The sequence below is a fragment of the Mastigoproctus giganteus genome, chromosome 12, assembly GCF_048544385.1.
Source record: "Mastigoproctus giganteus isolate SK-2022 chromosome 12, ASM4854438v1, whole genome shotgun sequence".
In the NCBI taxonomy this organism is placed as follows: domain Eukaryota; kingdom Metazoa; phylum Arthropoda; class Arachnida; order Uropygi; family Thelyphonidae; genus Mastigoproctus; species Mastigoproctus giganteus.
Window position 1 is genome coordinate 115845712 of NC_143586.1, and position 6540 is coordinate 115852251.

Genomic DNA, 6540 nt, shown 5'->3' on the forward strand with positions numbered 1-6540 from the left:
ACGTATACCAGTTTTTAAGATCGCGAGTCAAAAACCAGTTTTCTGACTCGCGATCTTAAAGAAATAGCATACATGCTACGTTTGGTATGGCGCACAATGGCCATAGATGCCGATGCGCCAAAAATTTCCCAAATGAGCATAACAACTCGCTGGTCATAAAGTTTTGGCTCATCGTTATATATTCTCTATTTCCTGGCAACATTCTTACGTAATAGCCATACCTAAACCTGGAAAAGATCATTCGATTTCTAGCAACTATAGACCAATTTCTCTAACCAGCTGCCTGAGTAAGGCTTTGGAAAAAATGGTTCACCATCGACTCACCTAGTACCTTGAATCCCAAAACATAATCAATAATGATCAGTTTGGCTTTCGAAAGAACAGATCTTCCCTAGACCTCCTGACAAAAGCCGAATCAAAACATAAGAAATACATTAATCAGAAATCAACATCTTGTCATGATTGCCTCGATATAGAGAAGGCCTTTGATATAACATGGCGCTACGGCATCCTAAGAGATCTCCATTCTATTCATATGAAAGGACATTTCCCATATTTTATTCAAAGCTTCCTTCGGCACAGATCTATCCAAGTTAGGCACTGGCAGCTTTTATCTCAAACATACATACAAGAAGAAGGAGTCCCACAAGGCTCCGTCCTTAGCGCCACTCTGTTTGCAATACGAACAAACATCAGAAACAGCATTCCAAATATTGTTGACTCGTATCTCTATGCAGTTGATCTTACTATATCCTGCCATTCCCAGAACATGAATTATGTTGAGAGGCATCTACAAATATCCATTAATGACATTGAATTATGGATGGCACAAAATGGGTACGAACTCTTATGTCACAATCTACAGCGATACATTTCTGCACCAAGCGCAGAATGCATCCTGGGTTGCACTTGATCAGTCATTCTATACCAATTGTGAACAGTATTAGCCTCCTAGGGACAATTTTTGATAAGAAGTTAAACTTCTATGAGCACATCAAATATCTAAGAACCACTTGCACAAAGAAAATGAATATAGTCCGGGTTATCTCCAGTACTTCTTGGAGGGTGCAGATCTTTATTCTCTGCTTCACTTATATAAATCCCTAATTAGATCTCGGCTAGATTACGGAGCACCTGTTCATGACTCAGCTGGGGAGAGCGCCTTGGCCCGTCTTGGGCCCATCCAACATTCTTCTCTTAGGACAGCTCTACTAGCTGCATATAGAATATCACCAGTTCAAAGTCTTTATGTTGAGACTCACGAACCTCCACTTAGCATCGGAAAAAAGATGTTGCTCATGAACTACTCAAATAAAATTAAAAGCCTGCTACTCATCCTATTAGGACACTACTGCATGACCCTTAGTGGAAAACTTCCTATGCATATAAACCCAGAACAATTCGTCCTACTGGTTTCAGACTGCAGAATCTAACAGAAAGCTGGAATATTAAACGTGACAATATCCTAAGAGATTCAATAGATCCGGATCCGCCGTGTACTACCGTCACACTTTATTGTTATGAATACTTTGAGCAATGGGCGTAAAGGTTCTATAGCAAATATTAATATCCAACGATTACATTTTGCTCACTCACAAAAGTGTCCCCATTTTACTGAGATCTACACTGATTGTTCAAAGTCTAACAGTCAAGCTGCTGTTTACCCCAATACAACTGTCTCAGTGTCACTTCCGGCCGCAAGCAGCAGTTATACTGCGGAGCTCCATGCCATCAAGCTTTCCCTGAAAAATATCTCACTCCTGTCAATAAATAAAAGCATAATATATATACTGATTCAAAGAGTGCTCTTTTAGCTTTGAAAAGCAGTTTCACACCTTGTAATCCTTTATTAAACCTCATAAAACATGAGCCGATACGTCTTCGCGAGCATCAGCAAGCTGTTGTCTTCTCTTGGATCCCAGGTCACTGTGGTATTCCAGGAAATTAATGTGCAGATGATGCTGCAAAGTATCCTTCCAGCATAGACTCAACAAATGATATAGTCCCATATTCTGATTATAGACACAATGTACGGAGAAGATGTATAGAACAATGGACACTTCTGTGGAAAATGCAAACAAATAACCAGCTATTTGAACTAAAACTTTAACCACAGGTATGGACATCTAGCCTTCGTAAAAATAGAAAAGAAGAAGTAATCTTAGCCAGAACTCGAATAGGTCATACTCACCTCACACATCTCTACCTGCTTACAGGAAATGATCCTCCGCAATGTGCGCACTGCTCGCAACCACTTTCAGTAAAACGTATACTTCTTGAGTATATCTTGTTCAACAATGCCCGACGAACGTCTTTCAGCATCATTTCAGATCTACAACAACCTCTGTCTTTCAATAGCATCATAGGTAAAGAAGCAAATCTCTCTTAATTCTTTCTCTATTTAAAACAAATTCAAATGTATGAACGTTTCTAACTGCTACCCGTGCAGTTATCATAAATGACTCAATTAATTTAGGAGGCGCAATATGGCCTAAATAGCCATATTGCTATTTAGGCCATATTGCGCCAACAAATACCACAACAAAACCATCAATGAGAAATTTGTGTTGCAGAAGGAAACGCTGGGGAATCACATGATTTCACAAAAATATGATATTTAAATATATTGGCAGAAGATGCTGTGTGTGTGTGTGTGGTTTGGTTTCATGGTGAAAGTGTGTTTATCTGTAGTCATCACGGTATGCATTCGCACGCAGTTGTTCGTCTATTATATATCCTGGAATAGTGTGGGCAGCCAGTGGCGTTGTTTACGGTTTGTGCACCTATGTGGACGTAGATATAAACAAATTCCTATTTAAATTTTCTAAGCAACCGCCCTAGCTACTATCGCAATTATCAATTTAACACTTCGCAGATTACATTAAGGGATCGCTTATTTTATTCACCCTCTGCGCGGACACATAAGAGAACTAATTTGCATAATCTGTTCAAATTCTAACACGATTTTGGCTCGTTAGCGCTCCGCTTCAGAACGCTGACAAGCGAAATTATAATGAAAAATGGAAGGCGTGTTTTATGCGGCACTTTATATTCTGCATTAATCACAATTCCATCCTGTTCGGCTGGATAAATACAAAAATGTCCCTAATACCTACCTCCACTGCTGCCCGTACTAATTATACTGCGATCTAATAAACGTTTCCCTTAATGAACTTCATTCGTCTTCCGTTTATTTCCTGGATGTAGGGTGAGTACTCCGTGGTGTACAAACCAAATTGACGCCACATTAGGTAAGCGGAGAAACTCGTCCCATGGATTAAAGCGACAGTCCCGGGCTTATTACAGGGGTATGCTTAGAGTAAGAGTCGAGAGATGAAACAAAAGCTCTAGCAGCGGATGGTCTGTGGCGATTTATCTTTCTGTTCTACCTAGCGAAATTGTAAGTTTCTTCGTAGAATTATATTTCTGTGAATACACGACGCCATGAAATTATGTGAAAGCCTTGGCATTAAAGTCGTGTTACTTTGAGGGTAGAGTATAAGTCGAATCTAATTGGAACACGATCTCCTTAATTCAGTTTGATGAAAGAATTGCATCATTAAGTGAGTATCAGCCCCGACTGCCAAGAATAGCGTCCAAACGATTTTTCTCAAGTAATGTATAGAGTGATCTTTCCAAGTGATTTCGTTCTTTTTTTATTTCTAGCCCCTTCTCATCCTCAGTTCATTGTAAGTAGTTCTGCACTTAACAGATTCTAAGTAAAAACCCAGAAAGGAAAATCACCTTTCTTTTCTTAGTACATTTAGTAATTTTCTGACTAACAAACTGACCTCTCCAGCCGCTTCATCACTAGGCGCGACCACTCCTGTCTCCCCGTGGCGGGGCGGAAACCTGAAAGGAAAAACAATCCTTTGACAAACCAGGCTTCACCTGGAACTATGGATCAAACTGATCATAATCGGCAGAAAGATGATCCTAATCTATCTACTGCCAAAAGAAAGATGTGACCCAAACCATCTCTCTACTCTTTTTAATTTTCCATTCCCTAACAGACCAGCCTATTAGCAAACCGTTAATGGTAATTTGTATCCCACAACAATCCATACATTTTAATTCGTTTCAAGTATGCTGACGAGGCGAGTAGGGGCCAGACGTGTTCAAAGCCGCTAAGTGGATTTTTCTTATTTATTGATTTGAAATTATTGTTTTTCTAAAACTTTTGATTTAAATTTAGTAGTATAGCATTATTTTGTGATATTTCTGATTAATCTGGTTTATTTATTCTTTACTCGGCCTTGTAATTGCATAAAAGTATCGGTAAGGGTATCAAATCCACGTGTTACAAGTTACAACTCCGTTGAACGAGAAGTTTTTTAGCCATATTTAGCAGCTTATTGAATATTTTTTACATTAAATTATTTTTGTAATAGACCTCGTAAGGATCGTTAGTTTATTCTGAATCGAAACAGCGAGATTTGAAAGTTAATTAATACTTAAGTGTCCATATATTACCGTTCGTAAATTCCCGCCTTTGTCTTTGTCATACGATCGTTATATATCGAACCTAGCTAGCGTTAGTATAGTATAGGTTATAATATTTTCAGCGATCGGTAAAATCTATTAAACTTGTTGAACTTCGTTGGCATTTAAATTGCACTTTTAACTAAATACATATACCGACTTAGATAACAGACGTAACATAATTAATTAATACATAACTGATACGGAAGTTATATAAAGGGAACTCGGAGATAGTTAATACTTGACACTAAAAAATATATATACCATTATAACTGTGTTTGGAGATAAGTTAGGGTTATAAACTGAAATTGAAATTTTTATTTAAATTAAAAGTAATCATGACTCAGACCAGAGCAGCAAAACAAAAGGCTCAAGCTAATGGAAGTGCTGTGGCTCAGAGGAGAACTGAGGGGGGCAGTTGCCTTCTGAATCACAGCCTTCTAAAATGCACATCTTGCCTGATGTTTTTGGAGCATTCAGGTACGGGACATGATATTGCCATGGGGGGTGTCTTTGTGTGTGCGCGATGCGAGGAGTGTATCGAAATCAGGCAACAACTCAGCATTCTTATGGGCCTATATGAGAACTTGAAGGACAGGGTGGATGCCCTCTAAGGAACTAAATTGAGGGGCCCATCAAGCTCTCAGCTGCCCATATCAACGCCAGAGCTTGCACTTGGTCATCGTGAAAAACAGCGGCAACCCAAAAGGCAGAATGCGCTGGTCCCAAAGGAACTAGTAGTTGTTGGTGACTCTATTGTCAGAGAAACGGGGAACATGCTTTGTAAAGAGGATAGGTGGAACAGGACCAGGGTTTGTCTGCCAGGGGCAAAGGTTGATGACGTTGTAGAGCAGATATCATCTTTTAAGGGCACAAAAGGTGATATAGTTGTACACGTTGGCACTAATGATATCAAGAGTAGGAGACCGGCAGAATTGCTTAACAAGTACAGGTCACTGTTGAAAAAAAGCCGTGAAATAGGGTTGAATTTGAAAGTGTCTGCAATTCTGCCCAGACACGATAGGAGGGAGTATATGATGAGAGCCTTGTCGATCAATTCGGCCCTGGAAAGATTGTGCAAGGCTCAAGGGGTAGAATTTTTTTCAGCCTGGCCTGTACTTGTTAACAGGAGAGATTGCTTCTACAGGGATCGGATACACTTAAATAGAAAGGGTGAAAGAATATTTGCTGATGCTATCGAGGCAGTGTTAGGTGGGTCGGAAAACTGCTAGCTTGGGGGGATACAAAGACGAATAGATTAACAGTAGCCACTGGCAGAGGTGAAAGAGATTCTTGCACTGCTTCTATTGGAATGAGCACAAGCCTGAAAAACAAGATTCAGGATATTTCTGAGACTGCTGGGAGCCATTGCGGTACAAGTAAACACATGGGTTGTGTTAGGGTAGCTAAGAATAGAAATAGGTGCATGTATACTTGCGTGTACACCAATGCTAGGAGTTTAGTAAATAAATTTGATGAATTTGAGGTATTGCTCAAAACATCAAAGGCAGATATTGTTGGGATATCAGAGACTTGGTGTCACACAGAAATAAGGAATGTAGAACTCGAATTTGGGGAGTACAACGTCTACAGAAAGGATAGACTGGATAGGAAGGGAGGAGGGGTTATGCTATTAGTTAAGAAATACATAAAATCCAAGGAGGTGAAGCCAGTGGACATCGCTGGACAGTGCAGTGTCGAGTCAGTTTGGTGTGACATAAGCATTGGGAGATCAAAATTGAGAGTAGTAGTGTGCTATAGGCCTAATGACTCTGATGAGTATAATAAGAAACTGTACAGGGAAATAGGGTGGGCCAGTAAATCAGAGAGTCTTATAATGGGAGATTTTAATTTCCCAGATATTGACTGGAGTTTGGGGGCAAGGCTTTTGTGGATTTATTGGATGATTGTTTTCTACATCAGCATGTTCGGGAGGCAACTAGAGGGAGGAATACTCTTGATTTGATTATCAGCAGTGATTGTTCATGCATTAAGAATCTGCAGATAAATGAACCACTAGGTGGCAGTGATCACAGTGTGCTGAAGTGGGATTTACTC

The 6540-nt window shown here is 39.7% G+C and overlaps 1 protein-coding gene across 1 annotated transcript in view; it reads left to right on the forward strand.

Moving 5' to 3' along the window:
* The window catches only part of LOC150077356 (xylosyl- and glucuronyltransferase LARGE1-like), a 1505345-nt gene that overhangs the window by 471160 nt on the left and 1027645 nt on the right, over nucleotides 1-6540 (forward strand). The gene's annotated exons all lie outside the window — the stretch shown is intronic.